This window comes from Impatiens glandulifera, chromosome 3, assembly GCF_907164915.1.
Source record: "Impatiens glandulifera chromosome 3, dImpGla2.1, whole genome shotgun sequence".
NCBI lineage: Eukaryota > Viridiplantae > Streptophyta > Magnoliopsida > Ericales > Balsaminaceae > Impatiens > Impatiens glandulifera.
The window spans coordinates 32,367,300-32,389,230 of record NC_061864.1 but is presented as its reverse complement, the minus strand read 5'-3'; positions in this window follow the sequence as shown (position 1 = coordinate 32,389,230).

Here is a 21,931-nt window from a genome sequence, read left to right as displayed (position 1 = left end):
TCCTAGAATGATTCAAAAGAAAGAAAACTTAGCATCCTGTAGTGGTTTCATGAAAATGTCGGTCACTTGTTGTTCGGTTGAGACATATTCTATATGGATGTATTTCTATTGAACATGTTCCCGGATGAAGTGATGTTTTATGTCGATGTGTTTTGTTCTTGAGTGCATCACCAGATTGTATGTGATAGCTATCGCACTCGTGTTGTCACAAAATATCGGAGATTCTTCAGCCATTATTCCGAAATCTTTTAGTTGCTGTTGGATCTAGAGGAGTTGAACACAACAACTTCCGGCTGCTAGGTATTCTGCCTCTGAGGTTTGTTTCTTGTTGTACCAAGAGACAAGACGGTCTCCCAATAATTGACATGTACGACTGGTACTTTTTCGGTCTATCTTGCAGCCTGCATAGTCTGCATCAGAATAGCTTATTAGATTGAAACTGGAATCCTTCGGATACCACAGTCCCACATCTTGAGTGCCTTTTAAGTATTTTAAGATTCTTTTTGCAGCGGTGAAGTGAGACAATTTCGGATTTGCTTGGAATCTTCCGCATACGCCAACCGCGAACAGAATGTCCGGTCGACTCGCTGTTAGATAAAGAAGTGATCTGATGATTCCTTGGTAAACCGTGATGTCTACGTCTTGTCCGTCTTCATCTTTATCCAACTTTACGGATGAACTCATTGGAGTAGCCGCTTCGGCACATGTATCCATTCTAAATTTCTTTAAGAGTTCGATTGTATATTTGGATTGGTTGATGAAGGTTCCTGTTTCGATCTGCCAAACCTAGAGACCTAGAAAGAAACTCAATTCTCCCATCATACTCATTTCAAATCTATCAATCATCATTTTTGAGAATTTATTGCATAACTTTGGGTCGGTTGATCAAAAAATTATGCCATCCACGTAAATTTGAACAAGTAGAATGTGTTCCTTTTTCTAAAATTTAAATAAGGTTTTGTCTACCGAACATATTGTAAAGTTATGATCAAATAATAATCTTGTCAAAGTATCATACCAAGCTCTAGGAGCTTGTTTCAAACCGTAAAGGGCCTTGTCCAGCCGATATACATGACTTATTAATTCTGGCTTCTTAAAAGCGGGTGGTTGTTCAACATAAACATCCTCACTTAGTTCACCGTTTAAGAAAGCGCTTTTAACATCCATTTGAAAAACTCTGAAGTTTTTGAAAGCATCAAAAACAAGAAATATTCTAATGGCTTCAAGTCTATACACATGAGAAAATGATTCTACAAAATCAATGCATTCTTCTTGTTTATATCCTTGAGCCACCAATTTGGCCTTATTCCTCGTAACCAAGCCATTTTCATTGAGTTTATTTCTGAACACCCATCTTGTTTCTATAACGGATTGGTGTTTCGTTCTTGGAACTAGATGCCAGACTTTATTTCTCTCGAACTGATTTAATTCCTCTTGCATTGCTAAGATCCAATCGGGATCTAACAAAGCTTCATCCACCTTTTTCGGATCAATTTGTGATATGAAAGTCGAGTTTTCATATTCTTCCAAAAGTTGATGCTTTGTTCGGATGAGTGATGAGGGGTTACCTATTATTAGCTCTGAAGGATGATCTCTATTCCTTTTAAAGTTCGGCTCGATTATATCTCCTAAGTGATCAGTTGTCTGATCAAGGTTAGACAGATCGGTAGGCTGAACTGAGTCAGGCCTACCAATTTCCTTTGTGGATACTGAGGTGTCAACTTCCTACTGTATAGCAGCTTGATCAAACTGAATTTTAGCATTAGCCGCTTGATCATGGATAAACCTTCTGTAAACCGGAACTTCATCTTCATCATCAGAATGAATATTGAAATTTTCCATACTGTTGTGTAAATCAAAGGGTGATGCAGTATTACGTTCAATAGATTCATTAAAAACAACATGCGACGATTCTTCAACAGTTAAGGTCCTAGTGTTATATACTCTATATGCCTTACTAACGGCTAAATAACCCAACATCATTCCTTCATCTGATTTGGCATCAAAAGCGATTAAATACTTTTTGTCGTTGATGTGAATGTAACACTTACAGCCAAAGATTCTAAAATACCGGATATTAGGAACTCTGTCATGGTATATTTCAAATGGTGTTTTGGTTAGCCGTTTTGTAATTAAAGAACAATTTTGTGTATAACATGCAGTGTTAATAGCCTCGGCCCAAAATTTTTGAGCGACACCTGAATCAGCTATCATGGGATCTTGTTGCTTCCTTGAGAGTTCGGTTTCTTCTCTAAGTCAGTCCGTTTTGTTGAGGTGTTCTGGCACTAGACAACTCGTGACTAATACCGAAATCCTCAAGAAATAGTTAAAGTGCTGTTAATAAATTCGGTTTCTCTATCACTTCTAATTCTGTTTATTCGAGTTGATTTCTCATTTTGCAGTCTTATAAGTAATTTGATCAAATTCGATGTGGCTTGATTTTAAGATGCCAAAAATGTTACCCAAGTAAATTTAGAATAATCATCAATAACAACCATAGTGTAATGCATACTGCCTAGGCTTGTGACTTTAACTGGTCCAAATAAATCCATGTGAGGTAGTTCTAAACATCGGTTAGATTGATAATTTTCGTTGCTCTTAAATGTTGATTTCATTTGTTTTCCCATTTGACAAGTAGCGCAAACTTTATCTTTTGCAAATTTTATATTTGGAAAACCATGAACTAATTCTTTAGAACATATGAAATTTATCGTTTTGAAGTTTAAATGGTTTAGCCGTTTGTGCCAAAGTCAATTCGGGTCATTCCTAGCCATCATACAAACAGGGTTTTCAATTTCGGTTTCCCAGTCTATTTTGTAGATATTTCCTAGCCAGTTTCCTGTTAATAAAATGTTACCCTGAGGGTTCTGAACTAAACATGCATACTTATGGAACTCAGCCGTATATTCTATATCACACATTTGACTGATGCTTAGCAAATTAAAATGCAAGTTTTCGACTAAAAGTACATTGTTTATGGATAGGTTGTCATGGACAATCTTGCCCTTACCCACGGCTCTACCTTTAGAGTTGTTACTGAAGATGATCATTGCACCAGCTTCATGTACAATGTCGGTCAGTAGTCCACTGTTTCCGGTCATATGTCTAGAACACCTACTGTCTAGATACCATTATGAGTTTCCAAACCGCTTGTTCCTCCTGACCTGCAAAAAATACATATTTACACCAATTTGGTACCCACATTTACTTGGGTCCGTGATTGATTATTCCTTTGGGGATCCATACTTTAATAAGTCGGATGATTTCCCCAGTGTTAGTTCTAATTATTTTACCGGTACTTGGATTGACATCTCTCTGTCTGCCTGAGAATACCTCATTGTGTCGTGGTGGTGATTGTCGGTTAATTCTATATGAGCAAGTATCGATTTGCTTCTTTACTCGTCAGTTGGCTTTCCTTCTCTCAGAGTGAAACCATTTAGTCATGGTCTGCCCCTTTGTCGGTTGAAGAGCTCTTGACAAATCTTAAAAATGGAAGATTGCCTTTGTTGAGTTTAATCCCGTTTGAATGTTTCCGGTTGACCGATTTGCAACCCTTGTAGCCGAGCCCAAACATACATTTGGGATGTCTTTGATATATAGACATTTGGCTCACCACTTCACTGGAATTCTTCCAGGCATCCATGACATATTTTGCTCTTTTGTTTTCTTCGGTTGGTGATTGAACTTTCTCCTTGAACTTCTCATTCTCAAAGGATGGTTCAATCGGTTCATATGTCTTGGTTCCACTCGGCTCGCCGATGGTTCCACTTGACTCTCTGGTTTCCACGTTTGACCGGATCGGTAATATAGTGGATAGGTTTTTGAACTCAGCCACCATGTCTTTGAGTGCAATAACCAGATCCTCTTTAGTGAATTCTTCACTTGAGAAATCGAATTCTTCTTGAAAGTTGTGTACCTGTTCTTCCTTAGCCATGAGGCAAGTGACTATGTTTTCATCGCTGTCAGAGTAAGACCATTCACTTCCACCGTCAAAAGCTATTAGTGCTTTTTGAGTCTCTTTTCCACCACCGTGTTGTTGATTATCGCCCCTGTAGTAGTTGTTTGCCTAATTTTGGTCGTCTCGTCTCGGTCTTCTTCATTCTGACCTAAAATGAGCAAAAGAATTACAGTTATATCATCTTACATTACATTTGTCACCATAATCATAGTTGTAGTTTTGGTTGTTCGATGGTTGATTCTTCTTCATAAATTTTCCGAATTTCTTTGCAAGAATGGCCATCACATCATCGCAGATTTGATCAGGAATTTTGAGTGGTGGCGGATCGGCATATACAAGAGTCAGTTGTTCCACCGATGTCACCAAAGCCCTAGTTGCGGTTGAGGTTGAAGCTTCATCTTCGATTCGAGACTTCATCTCAAACTCGTACGCCTTATGATCCTCAAATAAATCATGCAGTTTTATCTTCCCGAGATTGTTCGATTCTCGCATCACCATGGTCTTTATGTCCCATGCACTTGGTAAAGATCTTAATGCCTTAACGATTATTTCCTGATTATCATATCTTTTTCCAAGTGTAAATAGCTCATTTACCAAACTAGTGAACCGATCACTAAATTCCTTCATGTTTTCTCCATACTTCATTTTGATGTTTTCATATTTTTTGAGTTGCCGCCAAAATTTTATTTTTCTTTGTCCTTTCGTTTCCCTCATGGAGCTGAATGATAGTTTCTCAGGCTTCCTTTACACTTTGACAATCTCTGACTTTACCAATGGTGTTGTTGTCCAAAGATTTAAAGATGTGTCTTTTGCAATGGTTGTCCAGGTTGTTTCTTCTTCTGTCTTCAGCCGTCCATGCACTGATCTCCTTCTCAATCTTTATCGGACCTTCTTCTAGATGGAGCATATTTCATCATCCATAGTGATCAGATGTAGATACATCTGAACTTTCTAGTCAACAAACGCCTCACTGTTTAGCATCGGGGGTCTTTCATTGTGAGTCATGTTTGTCAGCGTTTTTGGTTGTTTGAGTGTTAAGATTCCTACACTGATACCACTTGTTAGGATCGGGATCGCCGATAGGGGACCATGGTCCGGCTAACGGTTAATCACTTTACAACACACACACCAATTGGCATTAATCTGGTTAAAGATTAGAATCGTTCTTAACACCACACAAGTTGTCACAGACTCTTGAACCGAGTTTAAGGGCGGAAGTGTCTGTTTCAACCTGAAGAAACTGCACACGATTCGGTTAATAGAAGGAAGTGAGAGAAGATCGGTTTAAGTGAAGTGAATTCGGTTTGGTTGAGATGAGGAATAGTCGGTTCGGTTATCTTAGTAGTAGAAAGTATGTGAAGAACACAGAACACAAATTTTTATGGATGTTCGGAGAAAAACCCTCCTACGACACCCTTCTTCTCAAACAGTGAGAAGGATATTCACTAATGGAATATTACATACCACAATACGATCGAGTCTTATTTACTGCTCGATATACACTTTATAATACTCACACAGTATTGTAATACACTTTTTCACAGAATGTTTAACGTTTACAACTGTTTCACTTTGACCAAAGAAACTGTATGAATTCAGATGCTTTTCAGGTTTGATTAGGTGAAAACTGAGTTGACAGCTCGCGTGTAGTCCATTTTCTTCAATACCCTTGGTTTCCTTTTATATGGGAAATATGACAACGGTCATATTTCTCACTCTTGAGCTGATTTTTCATAGGTAGTCAAGCCGGTCAGAGTAGCTAGCCTTTCTTTTTGTACACATGACAACCATGCATAAGGGCGGCCGCCTGCACCGTGAAAATTGCTTGTAAGCTTGAGTAAGATCTGTAATCATTAGATTTTCCTAATGCCTTATATCAGAACCTTCTTTTGCATATTCCCAAGATATTTTCATTACGTCATCTTCAGATTATTCATCACTTTGAATAATCTTCATGTTGGCCTTATGATGTTAAAATCATTGAGCCAGCCAAACATCATCGGTTAGCACTTCTAGCCGGGTCTGAATTTGAGTCGATTCAGCTTATCTTAAAATATGTTTGAGCCGATTCTATTTAACCGAGAGAATAGATTAGGTTGAGAATTTCGGTTTGGCCGATCTTCTTGATGGATTCAGCCGATTGGGTGGAGGCCGTTTCTGCACATATGGTTAAAGGTTGATTAAGTTTTTTAGATAGTTGATTTTCTTTAATAAATTTAACTATCTTAATTTTACTAACAATTTTTTAACTAAAAAAGGCACTAAGCATACAACTCATTAGAGAAAAAAAATACCGTCTTTGTAATATAAAAGAGAAGATGAAAAGGCGCATATCTATTTTTCATTTCATTTCTTTTAGTTTTTTTTCTTTTATCTCTTCTACAAATGTGGTAGACCATGTAAGATTCGTAGTCTTACTTTTGTTACCAATTTCGTTCTCTATCATTTCTCTTAAATGAAATATTTTATTCTCTTTCTTTTGTTGTTAAAAAAACATTATATTTCATTTATCTTTACAACAATTCATAAATTTTCCTCATTTGGATTATAAGATAAAATATGATTCAAGGAGGAGTTATTAGCCTGATTTTGTAATTATATGAGCAAGTCTATTACCATTTCCTTTAAAGAATGAAAACATAAAAATTGGTGGGCTATCTTAAGACACAAATATTCACAATAAATAAAGTAGTCACACTAATTCATACTCAGCTTAGGCTTGGTTGGTTCCACAGGACCACAGCCATTCATCGAATTGAACAACCTACAAAACTGAAAAAATTATAATCATAAAGAGCCCCTCACAAACCCAAAAAAAATATGTTCAATGGTCTAGACTTCATTACTAAAAAAAGTACAAACAAATTCGATCAGAATTCCGTGTCTAAGAAGATATTTTATAATGTTTATCCCATTAAAACAAGTTTCCAATTGAAAGATTTTCTTTTAGACATCTCAAATTAAATTCCAAAAGGAATTGTATATAAATTTAATTAAAAAATAATTTTATTTTGTCAAGTATCTCATTTCATAAGAGTTGCTAGATACTATCAATAATAATTTATAAATTATGTGATTTGGATACAAAGCCCCACTTAACTACTAATCTAAATAACTTAATTGTTTCTTTGTTTTCTTTATAAATAATTATGATCAAGATCAAAAACATATTTTTAATCATTTCTTCCAAACCCCAAACAATCAACCTGGTTGATTTGTTAATGTATATTTTTTGTTTGTTTAAAGTAACTTCTATTTCAAATTAACAAGCCCACACCTCTATATTGGAAATGAATAAAAAAAACTAAGGCAGAATTGAATGTGATAGGATCAGTGTAATCAATAGAGACAAGGGTCTGACTATTGATGACAACTTCGTACAAAAGCGGTTTAATAAAAATCCTGTTAGAGATTTAAATAACTTTTTATTCTTCACAAACCCTTGCAAACTCTTGAACGATTCAAGTGCGAAAACGTTTGCTCAGGTTTGAAGCTATGAACCAAAGAAAGAGAAGATGATAGAATGTAAATGACACAAGGAATTGTTTATGAATGTTTGGAACAAAACTCTCCTACGTCACCCCTTCTTCCAACCACCGGAAGGATTGACTATATTTTTTTTAGAATCAAATACAGTTGCACGGCTAACTTACTGTTGAACAGAACACACTCTGTTCAACTTACAGTATATTGAAGAATATCACTCAACTATACAATACTTTGATTCTCTATCTCTCTCTTGATGTACACATAGTAAAGAAAGAAAAAATTCATAAGATTCAGTAAGCTCAGTAGTTCGTTCGTGTATTAGATTGTATGTTCGCTTGTGTGTCCGGTGCTTCGTCCGCTGTCCTTGAGGATCCTTAAATAGAGAGCAGGTACCAACGGTGGAATCTTCTATAATGATACGTGGTGAAAACCCATTGGAAAGCTTCCATAGTACACAGGTACAACAAACTCTAAGCACCATGATCGTGGCCGTACCAATCTGGTAGTGCGCCGAATATTCTTCTTGGATTTTCCAGCAATAAACAAGTAGTGGGAAGAATATTTGTTTATGTGGCATTAATTCATTGGATATAACTAGCTGTCGTACTGATCTGTACGGAATAGTGGACTAGGAGTAGCGTACATCTAGTTGATCGTGAGTAGACGGATGCTAGCTTCAAGTAACTTCTCGAGCATGACATTAAACGTGCTTCAATTAGACTGACAAGTCTAATGAAGTTAGATGCCTTCGTCTAATAGCAGGATCCATTAGACCACCAAGTATAATGGAGTTAGACTACACGTCTAACTACATCTGTTAGACTGCACGTCTAACTACGTCTGTTAGACTGCACGTTTAACTACATATCCCATCAGACTAATCTGAAGGAGTTAGACTGCACGTCTAACTCTCATCTGTTAGACTGCACGTCTAACTCGTCTGTTAGAATGCACGTCTAACTACGTCTGTTAGACTGCACGTCCTACTACGCATCACTTCAGACTAATCTGAAAGAGTTAGACTACACGTCTAACTCTCATCTGTTAGACTGCATGTCTAACTACGTCTGTTAGACTGCACGTCTACCTCTGCATCCCTTCAAACTAATCTGAATGAGTTAGATTGTACGTCTAACTACGTATTCCTTCAGACTAATCTAAAGGAGTTAGACTGTACCTCTAACTTTCATCTGTTACACTGCACGTCTAACTAAGTCTGTTAGACTACACGTCTAACTACGTATCCGTTAGACTGCACGTCTAACTACGTATCTGTTAGACTACACGTCTAACTACGTATCTGTTAGACTACACGTCTAACTACATCTGTTAGACTGCACGTCTAACTACGTCTGTTAGACTGCATGTCTAACTACGTATCTGTTAGACTGCATGTTTAACTACGTATTTATTAGACTACACGTCTAACTTAATGCGTCTAATAGCTAGTAAGTCTAATGAACCTCATTCAGACTTAGTCTAATTTAGCATGGTTTCGATATACCTTCACCAAAAATAATTAGACGACTTAGTTTAAGTTTTACACAAATTCATCATCAAAATTTTGATAGTCATAGTGACTTGACCCTAAGTCAAAATAATTTGACCCAATAGAATGTGCTAAATTAGTGATCCTTATAAGTTATCTTCAAGGAAGATGAATCAAGTTAATTTAGAAGTTAGACCTAATTAATTAAATTTCTGATGTTATTTTCAGTTTGAAGGGGAAACATTATCTATATGAAAATTCAATTTCTTATATAGCTTTAGGATATCTTTTCCAAGATCATCGTTGCCCGACACATACCATCCATCAAAAGAGTTGTTAGAAGACTTAAAACTATGAGTGATTTGATGGGAAAATGTAATTTTTAAAACATAACATTTTCTCAATTAATTGAGAATAATAAATGAGCAAAACAATATTTAACATGAAAAACTTCTCCAAATAAAGAGTAAAACCACGTGACTCGTATAAGCCACTTAACAATCCATTATCATCAACAAGGTTACAAGTAAGAGTTCACTATAGATATTATCAGAACTAGAGTCACTACTAAATTGCATCAAGATTACACAACAATTTTGGAAATAACAATAAAAAACAAGAAAGAGCAAGACAACCAATCATACCATTTCTGCAATTCTAGTTTTCTGTTGGACTGACTTAGAAGCCTCATAATACACATATTCACCGTACAGAATGTAACTCCAGAAATAACCAACAAGCATTCAAAGTTTGAAATCGATCAAACGGTGCAAACTCTGACAATCAAAAATCTTCTCTAGTTGTTACTCAAAACCCTAAATTTGTTTTGCTCTACTCTCTCTCTTATTGTTCACAAAAAAAACCCTAGATAAAAATATATATATTGCCACCTCACATTATATTATGCGTGCCTAAATAAATCTCACACCAAGTTGGGTCTCTCCAACTAGGATGAAAAAACCAAACAAACTCCCACGATCGACTAGTTGGAGGGCAATGTCAACCCGACAACCGAGCAACATAACTCGAACTTATTTCATGACAACACCTTTATCATCATATCTTATTCATTATCATCTGTATGAATCTTTTAAAGTTTTAACATCTTATCATCCAAAATATCATGAATCTATTGATAACGGACTTCAATGTGTTTGACTTTGAGTGAAATTAAGAATTCTTGGCAAGATGAATTGCACTTTGATTATTACAAAATAAGACATACCTTTTCCATTTCAACTCAAGTTTTATTGTATTTTTTCAACCACAATAATTATTTTGTTGCCTCCACAACAACTAAAAGCCCGACTTCGATAGTAGAAAGATTAACATGCTTTTGCAATTTAGATTGTCAAGTCAGGACTCCCCTAACAAAAGCCACCAAATTTCCGTCAAGATCTGAATCAATATATCCAATTAACATAGGCTTCTCACATCCCAAAGTTAGTCGAAGATTCTTCATTCCTCGGAGATATCTCATAATCAATTACACAATTTTCCAATGATGTCTTCCCGGATTTGATAAATATATACTCACCAAACCAACAACGTGCGCTATATCGGGTCCAGTACAAACCATAACATACATAAAACTACCAACTACTGATAATATAGAATGTTCCTCACAGACAACTTCTTATCATCAATAGAAGGACAACTAGTATGACTAAGCTTAAAGTGAGAAGCTAAACTAATTCTCACAACTTTAGCTTTGTTCATATTGAAACGTCGAAGAACTTTCTCAATGTACATCTCTTATGACAAATGTGATTTTCTATTATCTCAATCAGGATTAATAATTGGAATCCCAAGAATTTGACGTGTTAGTCCAAAATCTTTTTTGCCAAAGTCAATGCATTTTCTTTGCGAGAAGCCTTTTACAACCGACAGAGATTTATATCTAGGTTGTGAAGTATGATCATCTTTCTTTAACCGATAAAGACATCGTTTTTTAAAGCCTTCTTGCCCTTAGGAAACTTTATTAGCTCAAAAGTGTTAATCACACGAATAAATTGCATCTCATCCTCCATGACATCCATCAATTATTTTTTTATTTTCACTTTCCAATTCTTCTAGAAAGATCTTGAGTTCTCCACCCTCAATGAAAATACATACTCATTTGTTGGGTATCTAACTGAAGGACATCTCTCTCGAGTAGATCGTCTTTGTTCATTAGAAGAAATTGACTCATCAACATTTTCATTCCCTTGTTGATTATCATTTATAACATTAACTTCACTAATAGAGCCAACATCAACAAAACCATTAGTATTTAAAGGATCACCAGTATTAAAATTCAAATCTTGATTTTTATTTTGATCATTGTTGGTGCTTAACGCGTTAGGAGAAATTGGAATTTGATTTATTTCAACCTTATCCTCATTTACTTGAGTGGGAACAACCTCGTCGATATCTTCAATAATACAATCCTCCATAAATATATCATCACAACTATGAATAAGCTTCTTATTAATCAAATCATAGATCGATATCCAAACTCATCTAGTCCATAGCCGACAAATACACACTTCTTGGTCTTGTTTTCCAACTTCAAAAACATACACGTAAGCCATACACCTAAATACTTGAAGATGATCATAAGAGACATTTTACCAATCTAAACATGGTTCAACACATCAAAGTTTAAAGGAACACATAGTGTGAGGTTTAACACATGTACCACTGTACTCAATGCTTCACCCAAAGGTATCTTGGTAACTTTGCTTGTGAAAGAAGACATGTCATCTTTGTTGGTTCTAATTATCGAATCTTCTAAGAACAATAATGAAGAAATTAAATTAAGGAAAATTAGGAAGGACAATAATATTTGTTGAAGAGGAAAATTTTTAAGAGTGTTAAGTGTTGTATATCAACCTATTCAAACAGCCATTTTAAAGGAGAAAATTAGCCTAGAAACCCTAACCCACTTATACATACAATTCCAAACTTATTAAATATTAAATAAGCCTAATTGCATAAAAGAAAATAAAGACTAGCAACTTTCAATTTGCTGACAATCAATACTTAAACTCACAATCTCCCACATAAGCTTGATTTGGTTCGAGATTCTTCTTGCCGAGCAGCTTTTGTATCTCCGCAAATTTGACTCTTGCTTGTGCCTTAGTGAAATTAATTATAAAATAATTAATTTGGGTTCAAGTTAAAATAATCTTTAGATTTTGTTATAATCAAATTAAAATTTGATTATTTGAGAATATGTGTTTAAAAATAATTAATTTAAAATATTATTTATTTGAAATAGGACTGCCAATTTACTTTTGAAAATCAATAAAAGACAAACGTGTAAAAACATATTTTAGCTAAATTTCTTTAAATTTATAGTCTAGTGTTACTCGGGAAAGACATTAGAGTTCAAACATTAATCTCAAACAAGCCTTTATCAAAATATTTTTTGTTGATATATCCAAAAATATTTTGAAATTATTTTCTATTTTTTTGTGATTTTTAGAAAATGATTTGAGGTTTCAAATTTAATAAAATAATTTTGGAATTTGAAAATTGGAACCAAACAGTCCTTAAGACCGGTGTCCTAGGCCATGAGTTCTTTTCATCAGTCGTGGTTAAAAATCCCTTGGTTCTAGTCGAGAACCCTTCAGTCCGGGTTTAAGATCCTCGGTGTTGCAGAAGTCCTTCAGTCGGGTTGTTAAGGCCTCTCGGTCCTATGCTAGAATTCTTGTTCGGGTGCCGATTTTCGGTCGGATGCCTCGGCCTTGAGTGGAAGTCATCGGTCCTGTGTTCAGGAATTCTCTGTCAGGTGAGACTCCTTAGTCCTAGGTCTAATTTTTTTAATTCATATTTTATTTATAAGATTTGTATGGTTTATATCGCATGTTAAGCTTGGTGAGCTCTTGACGTTGAGAAAAAAATACATGTAAGTTATTTATTTCTCTATATTGAATGTGTTAATTTTATTAATTCATCTTTTATTTATAAGATTTGTATGATATATATGCATTTAAAACTTGATTTGTTATTAGTTAGACTTTTACAAGGAGTGTTAGTTAAACAAAACATTAAACGGTTCGATACGACAAAGTTATTATACGACAACATGTCCGATGTGAAATTTTATATATAAGATCTTATTGTTTTAAACATTTGATACATGTGCAATGATAAATTTTCTATATAAGATCTTTTTGTTTTAAAAATTTGTCGTGTGTAGTCACAGCGTACATTCTTATCTCTAACTATAACGCATAATCTTATCAAATAGTCCATTTTGTCCCTGTTTTCTTACATCAATTACACAATGAGATATTTTGACATCTCTATTTATAACCGTGTCAAAAAATAATTCATTTAGTAAAAGGATTATCATATAAAATGATGTACAAATTCAATAAAAAATCACTTTTTTTCATATTCCTTTTTACTTTTTTTTATCTGTCATTTTACTTAATAAAGGTTTATTTATTTATATTTTGATAAATAAAAATAATAATTATAATGAAAAAATAATAATTTAAAAAAAAGTTCAATAGCTTTATGATTTTGTTGACTAAAATTACAATAAATTATTCTTTGAAGATATCTTTTGATAATGCATATACATTACTTTATTTTTTTGCCAGTACTCTTTTTGAAAAATATTTTCTTTTGCTACTACCCTATTAATATAACTAGATTCATATAATATTTTACTTGTATTAAATTATTAAAGTTATGATTCTACTACAAAAAAAAATTGTATATATATAATGATGTTAATAAAATTAACAAACTTTTAATAAGAAGTAAGTACCATGTTGTTACAAATTCAAAATTTATGAGTTTTTATTTATTTATTATTTATTATTTATGATAATTAATTGAAGATTACATGCTGTATCTAAATTAATATTCAATATTATCTCCACATGAATTCCATTAATTAAATAATTAACCTTTTCAATAAATGTATTTCTAGGAATTATCTTTTTGTAATATAATTTTAGTATGCAACTTAAATTCTAAATATTAATATTTTAATTTGTATTAAAGGTAATGGAGAAGCCGGAAGGACTGAATGACAAAGAGATCATGATCCTTGTAATGCAATTCTTGAAACAGGCTAATCTTGAAGAAACTGTTCACAAGTATATATCTTGAACCCATCGATTATATGATATACTTTTGGATTATTAATATGACAAACAATAAGCATATATAGTTAGTCATGTGTAAAATATTTTTTTTATTCTAATTACATTTTGTTGATTTAATTTTAGGTTTCAAATGGAATCTAAATGTTACTTCGATGTCCAGTATTTCGACACATTAGTACTCGATGGAAAATGGGATGAAGCACAAAAGTATTTCTTGTCCTTCACTAAGGTTGATGATCACCCTGTCTCGATCATAGTTCTATTTCTGATGGCAAAACACAAGTATTTGGAGGCTTTGGACAGGCAAGTATTATGTACATATGTTTATTTTAGACTAAATAACTATTCAGAACTCGAACCATAATGTTGTAGTCCATGTTGATCTTATTTTATGTATTGATATTGAATGTTTATATTATAAATAGGAAAGATATGACTACTGCTGTTGACACATTGAGGGGTGATCTGAAGGAGTATTCAAAGTTCAATTCTTATCTGTATAATGAGCTAACTTGGATCTTGACTAAGACTAATTTCAGGTTATGTGAATGAATAAACAAGACAACTTAATTATGTATCTTAATTTGGTTGCTAATTTTTTTAAATTTTGTATACATACAGAGAACACCCTGAACTGGCTAATTATACTACTCACTATGAGGGAAGAAGTATGCTAGTAAGTGAGCTCAAGATGTTGTTCATGGCGCATCCCATTATCAAGGAGAAGACAAAACTTCCTGCAGTAGAAAGAGACAGACTAAAAAATCTGATGGCTCAAAGGTAATAATTTATTATGTTTTAACGAAAAAATATTTATATATATTTTTTTTTGTTAAATATTTCATTCGAATATTGATTTATGTGAAATAAGTTTAGATAGACACAGCTAAATAGTAATTTATAAATAATGTGATTTATTCCAAAGTACCACTTTACTATTAGTCTATTTATGATCCCAAACCTACAACAATCAACATGGTTGATTTGTTAATGCCTATATGTTTTGTTTGTTTAAATTAACAACAATGGAAATGAATAACTGTTATCATGTTAGATGTGGTAAGAATGTGCTAAATTAGTGATCCTTATAAGTTAGTTTCAATGAAGTTGAATCTAGTTAATATAGAAATTTGAGACATTTTTAATTAATTTGGAATGTTATTTTGCAGTATGAAGTGGCAGCATTTCCAATGTGCAAATTCTGTTCCTGATATAACTATGGGAAGTCTTTTGGAGGATCATCGTTGCCCTTCACATGACGTGCGTGGCTTTGCTGTCTCGACGAGCGGTCAGAACTTTGTTGGCTCGACGAGCGGTCAGAACTTTGCTGGCTCGACGAGCGGTCAGAACTTTGCTGGCTCGACGAGCGGTCAGAACATTGCTGGCTCAGCGAGCGGTCAGAACATTGCTGGCTCGACGAGCGGTCAGAATACTAAGAACCCGACCAGCAGTCAGAGGACTCATAACCGCGAGTGATTGTTATGGATATCAGCCAAGTAGCCTAGCCATTTGGTTGATTATTGATTGTTTGACTTTGTTTTTGTGTTTGTACCGTACTTCTTGGTTTTTTTCTTTACCTTTTCTGAACTCTTTGAAAATTGAACATCGTTGTGAACTTATGCCTGCCCCCGACTGGCTACTGCTAGTTCTCCCCGGTTGCTTATGGTTTTTAGCTATGGAGAATTTTTAATGGTTTCTTTAGAAAAGTCTACATAGTTTATCGTAGAATAATGATATTGTCACATGAATGTGACATGATGCTATTACAATTGTCATAGGTTTCACTAGTCGATTCAATACCATTAATTGGGGTTTAGTCTGACATTTTTTTACAAAATTTTAATCATTAGATTGAAGATGGGTCGGGCTAGACAAATTAATTGACTAGTCAGATTCATCATCTTTGTTTTGAAAGTGTTTTGAACTTTTGATCATCTGTTAGACAAATTTTGTTTTTTCTGTTGTTTTTTTGTTACACTTTCAATAAATAAAAACTGACCTCTTTAGCAAAAATAAAATTATAGAATAAACCCACTTTATAGATTTATGTAGTTCTTTTGATTACAATTTTTAATACAGAGAAGTTACTCTCATAAGTCACTGTTAGATTTTTAATTATGATGTTTTTAGTGATACTAACCGAACATGTAATTTTTTATTTAGTTTTAAATAGGAAAAATGGACTTATTTAACTTATTTTGTTTGGTTGATTTTTGATATTCATAGTTAATTTTTCATAAAATGATTTATTTTTTTGCCTCAAATTTTGAATAACTGTTATTCTTAGAGATTTCCGTCCAATCAATTTAGGAGATATAATTGAGAATTAACTTATGATCTCCTTAATTAGATTGTAAGCAATAACAAACAATTAGGAGGATGAATTTGATTAATCTAAAATTTTGTGACTTAGTACTTTTAAAATTTAGTTTATAAGACCAAAATAATATGAGTCAACAACAATGCAGAAAATAATTATGCAAGAAAATTATGTTTCATAAAATTATACTCTTCTATAAATGTGACAGATCATGTAAGATTCGTAGTCTTACTTTCGTTATCAATTTCGTTTTCTATCATTTTTCTTAAATAAAATATTTTATTCTTTTTTTTTGTTCAAAAAATATTATATTTTATTTATCTTTACAACAATACATAAGTTTTCCTCATTTGGATTATAACATCAAATATGATTCAAGGCGTAGTTATTAGCCAGATTTTACAACAATTGTAAGGCGTAGCTATCTTAAGACACAAATATTCACAATAAATAAAGTAGTCACACTAATTCATACTCAGCTTAGGCTTTGTTGGTTCCACAGGACCACAGCCATTCATCGAATTGAATAGTCTACAAAACTCAAAAAATTATAATCATAAAGAGCCTCTCACAAACCAAAAAAAAAATATCAATGGTCTAGACTTCCTTACTAAAAAAAGTACAGACAAATTCGATAGAAATCCGTGTCTAAGCAGATATTTCACGATATCTATCCCATTAAAACAAGTTTTCCATTTGAAATATTTTCTTTTAAAAATCTAAAATTAGCTTGCAAAAGGAATTGTATATAAATTTATTTAAAAAATAATTTTATTTTGTCAAGTATCTCATTTCATAAGAGTAGCTACATACTGATCAATAATAATTTATAAATTGTGTGATTTGGATCCAAAGTCCCACTTAATTACTAATCTAAATAACTTAATTGTTTCTTTGTTTTCTTTATAAATAATCATGATCAAAATAAAAAACATATTTTTAATCAATTCTTCCCAAACCCAAAACAATCAACCTGGTTGATTTGTTAATGTATATTTTTTTTTGTTTGTTTAAAGTAACTTCTATTTCAAACAAACAAGCCCACACCTCTATATTGGATGTGCTAAATTAGTGATCCTTATAAGTTAGCTGAAGATGAATCTAGTTAATTTAGAAGTTTGAGACCTAATTAATTAAATTTTTAATGTTATTTTCAGTTTGAAGGGGCAATATTATCTATGTGAAAATTTAATTTCTTATATAGTTCTAGGATATCTTTTCCAAGATCATCGTTTGCCCGACACATACAATTCATCAAAAGAGTTGTTAGAAGACTTAGAACAATGAGTGATTTGATGGGAAAATGTAATTTTTAAAACATAACACTTTCTAAATTAATTGAGTATAATAAATGAGCAAAACAAAATTTAACATGAAAAACCTCTCCAAATCAAGAGTAAAACCACGTGACTCGTATAAGACACTTAACAATCCACTTTCATAAATAAGGTTATAGTCACTAATCAATTTCATCAAGATTACACAACAATTTTGGAAATAACAATAAAAAACAAGAAAGAGCAAGACAACCAACCATACCAATTCTGTAATTCTAGTTTTCTGTTGGACTGACTTAGAAGCCTCATAATACACATATTCATCGTACAGAACGTAAACCCAAAAATAACCAACAAGCTGTCAAAGTTTGAAGTCGACCAAGTAATGCAAACTCTGACAATCAGAAATCTTCTTTAATTGTTACTCCAAACCCTAAATCTAATTTTCTATATTCTCTCTCTTATTGTTCACAAAAAAAACCTAGATAAAAATATAATGTCACCTCACATTATATTATGTGTGCCTAATTAAATCCCACACCAAGTTGGGTCTCTCCAACTAGGATGAAAAACCCCAACAAACTCCCACAATTGACTAGTTGGAGGGCAATGTCAACCCGACAACCGAACGACATAACTCGAACTTGTTTCGTGACAACACCTTTGTCATCATATCTTATCCATTATCATATGTATGAATCTTTTAAAGTTCTAACATCTTATAATCCAAAACATCATGAATCTAGTGATAACGGACTTCAATGTGTTTGACTTTGAGTGAAATTAAGAATTCTTGGCAAGATAAATTGCACTTTGATTATCACAAAATAAGACTTATATTTCCTATTTCAACTCAAGTTTTATTGTATTTTTTTCAACCACAATAATTATTTTGTTGCCTCCACAACAACTAAAAGCCCAACTTCGGTAGTAGAAAGATTAACACACTTTTGCAATTTAGATTGTCAAGTCATGACTCCCCCAACAAAAGCCACCAAATATCCTAAAGTAGATTTTTAATAATCCAAATTTCCGCAAGATCAGAATCAATATATCTAATTAACACAGGCTTCTCACATCCCAAGGTCAATCGAAGATTCTTCATTCCCCAAAGATATCTCATAATTCATTTCACGATTTTCCAATGACGTCTTCCCGGATTTGATAAACATATACTCACCAACCCAACAATGTGCGCTATATCGAGTCTAGTACAAACCATAAAAGACATAAGACTACCAACTACTGATAATATAGAATGTTCCTCATAGACAACTTCTTATCATCTACTATTAAATGATTGCCTTAAATTCTAGAAAACACATAAAATTTATGCATATAGATGGCTGACCTGAGATGGAATTTGTTATGATATTTCGTAAAAATAATAATAACATTATTAATTAGCTAGTAACTAAAACAGTTAATTAGTTTGAATAATTTTTAGTTAACTTTATTAGTTGTAATTAATATTGAAACTCCTATATGATGTATATAATGTATATAATGTAATGGAGGATTGTAATTGTTTAACAGCTTCATTAATACATTTTCTAGTTTACATTTTTCTTTTCAAGAATTTAACATGGTATTAGAGCTCTAGGGTTAAGAATCTTGGAAATTAATAAGTTTTTAGTTTTTTGATGTTTAATATTCCTAGAGTAATAATAATAATTTAGGAGTGAGTGGGATTACTAAGAGACTTGGATGAAAACTATTCAATATGCAAAATAATTTATTTTATCATTTGAAGAATTAAGCATATGAAGAGTTTATACTTTCCTATAAGGAGTTGTAAGAATCTATTTGAGATGAATAAGAAGAAATATATTTTGCCCACTGTTACTAAAAAATTGGTATCAAAGCTATTGTGTGTGAGGTGAGAATGATAGAACTTTTCAGTCTCAAAAGAGAACGATGCAGTGTGCACTGGTAGAGAGTGAAAAAAGAGTGATAAAGAGCTTTGTGTGATGTGTGTGTTGAGTGCAAATACTTGAGAGAAATGGCAGGTCTAACAAATGGCATCTCATTACCCAAGTTGACAAAAGGCATCAACTACGACAATTGGAATGTTGTCGAGACTAGGTTTGAGGAACCGACGAACACAGAGGGGTATTCAAATGCACATTTGAACACGTTGAAGGTCGTTCAAGCTAAAGATAGGGTGGCTTTGTATCTACTATACCGATCTATCGACAGATCTAGATTTGAAAAGATAGGTGATGCAAAATCTTCCAAAGTGACATGAAATATACTTGAAATAGAAAACAAAGTAGACAAACAGGTGAAGGAAGTCCGACTTCAAACCCTAAGCGGTCATCTAGAAAATATGAGGATGAAAGAGTTTGAAAGCGTATCTGAGTTTATTGCTCGGGTGGAGACCATAGTGAACAAGTTGAATCATAATGGTGAGAGTCTTTCATCAAACCGAGTTATTGAAAATATTCTGAGGTCATTAACATATAGTTTTGAAAATATCATGTACACAATAGAGGAATCCAATGATCTATCAACGCTCACCATTGAAGAGCTTGTTAGGTCCTTAACAACGCATGAGCAAAGAAGAAAACATAAGAAGGGAGAGTCCCTTGAACAATCTCTCCAAGCGAAGGCAACAATAAAATAGGCTTATGTGCTCTATGCTCTGAGTACCAAAGGAAGAGGAACAGGCAAATGCCTAAGTGGTAGAGGAAGAGGAGGACGAGGAAGTGAACAAGTTGACCAACATAACTAGCATGTCCAAGGTTAAACTTGGGGTGGCCGAACACAAACAACAATATTGAGTGTTATAATTGTGGAAAATATGGACATGTTGCAAAAGATTGTTACTCTATAAAATGCTATAACTACGGAACGCTAAGTCTTATTTCTAAAGATTATAGATTCGAGAAGAAAAAGTAGGAACCAACAAACTTCTTTGCTGAGAAAGAGGATGAAGGATTGTTGCTGGTGATAAAAATTCTCGAATATGAGATCAAACTGAGCAGTTCTCATTTTGATACTGGGACACTGGTGCAAATAACTATATGTGTGGTGACGAGAGTTTATTCAAAATACTATCAAAGGTGGAGTCCGAATCCATTTCTTTCGGCGATGCTTCAAAAGTAGCCGTCAAAGGTCGAGGAACGATCATGTAACAAAAAAAAGGGGGAATGAGAGAGATCAAAGATATTTACTACGTACCTGGTCTCAAAATAACATATTGAGCATGGGGAAAATGATGAAGAAAGGGTACTCGGCTCTGATGAAGGACCGAGAACTACAATTGAAGGATAAACTCAGGAGGCTCAATGCCTAGGTAAAAATGAAGAAAAATTGTCTGAACCTACTTGAGCTTAAAATAGTTCAAGATAAATGTATGGAACTTGATTTGGGGGATGAGGCCATGAAGTGGCATTGGCCATCTTCACTTTGGGAGGTTGAACGAGCTAGTGAAAAAGGAGATGATGCTTGGACTGCCTAACATTATATTCGAAAAGTTATTCTATGAAAAATGTGTGATCGAGAAACAAGTGAAGACTTTTTTCCCAAGCAAATCTAAATACAGAGCAAATGAGCAACTGAGACTGATCCATACTAATTTATGTGGGCCAATAACTTTAGAATCATTCAGTGGTAAGAGATACTTCCTGTATTTAATTGATGATTTTTCGAGGAAGACGTGGGTTTATTTTCTAAAGGAAAAGTCAGAAGTGTTTGAAACTTTCAAGAAATTTAAAGTGATGGTGGAGAAAGAAACAAATAATGTTATCAAAACAGTTCGATCTGATAGAGGAGGTGAGTTCATTTCTACCGAGTTAAACAAATATTGCGAGGAACATGGAATCAAGCGTTTCTTGACTACTCCATATTCTCCACAGCAAAATGGTATATCGGAACGAAAGAACTTAACTATTCTCGATATGGTTCGATATATGTTGAAAGAAAAGAATATGTTGAAAAAGTTTTGGGCGGAGGCAGTTCAGTGCACAGTCTATGTGCAAAATAGATGTCCACATGCAAAGCTAGGAGAGAAGACACCTCAGGAGATTTGGATTGGTATGAAGCCGAGTATTTTTCATCTCAAGGTGTTTGGTAGTGTGGCCTATGAGCAAGGACCAAGTTAGCACAAGACAATATCAAAAGATCGGAGATATCCAAACAAAGGTAGAGGTACTCAACTCACCTTTTGAATTCAAACTTCCTTCAAAAGTAGAGGAGAAATGTATTGAAGACTGGGAGTTTATGGTGGTTGGAAACTTCATTGGAAAAAAATAGAGTATCATTCCCAACTACCAAAGAGGCTCTAAT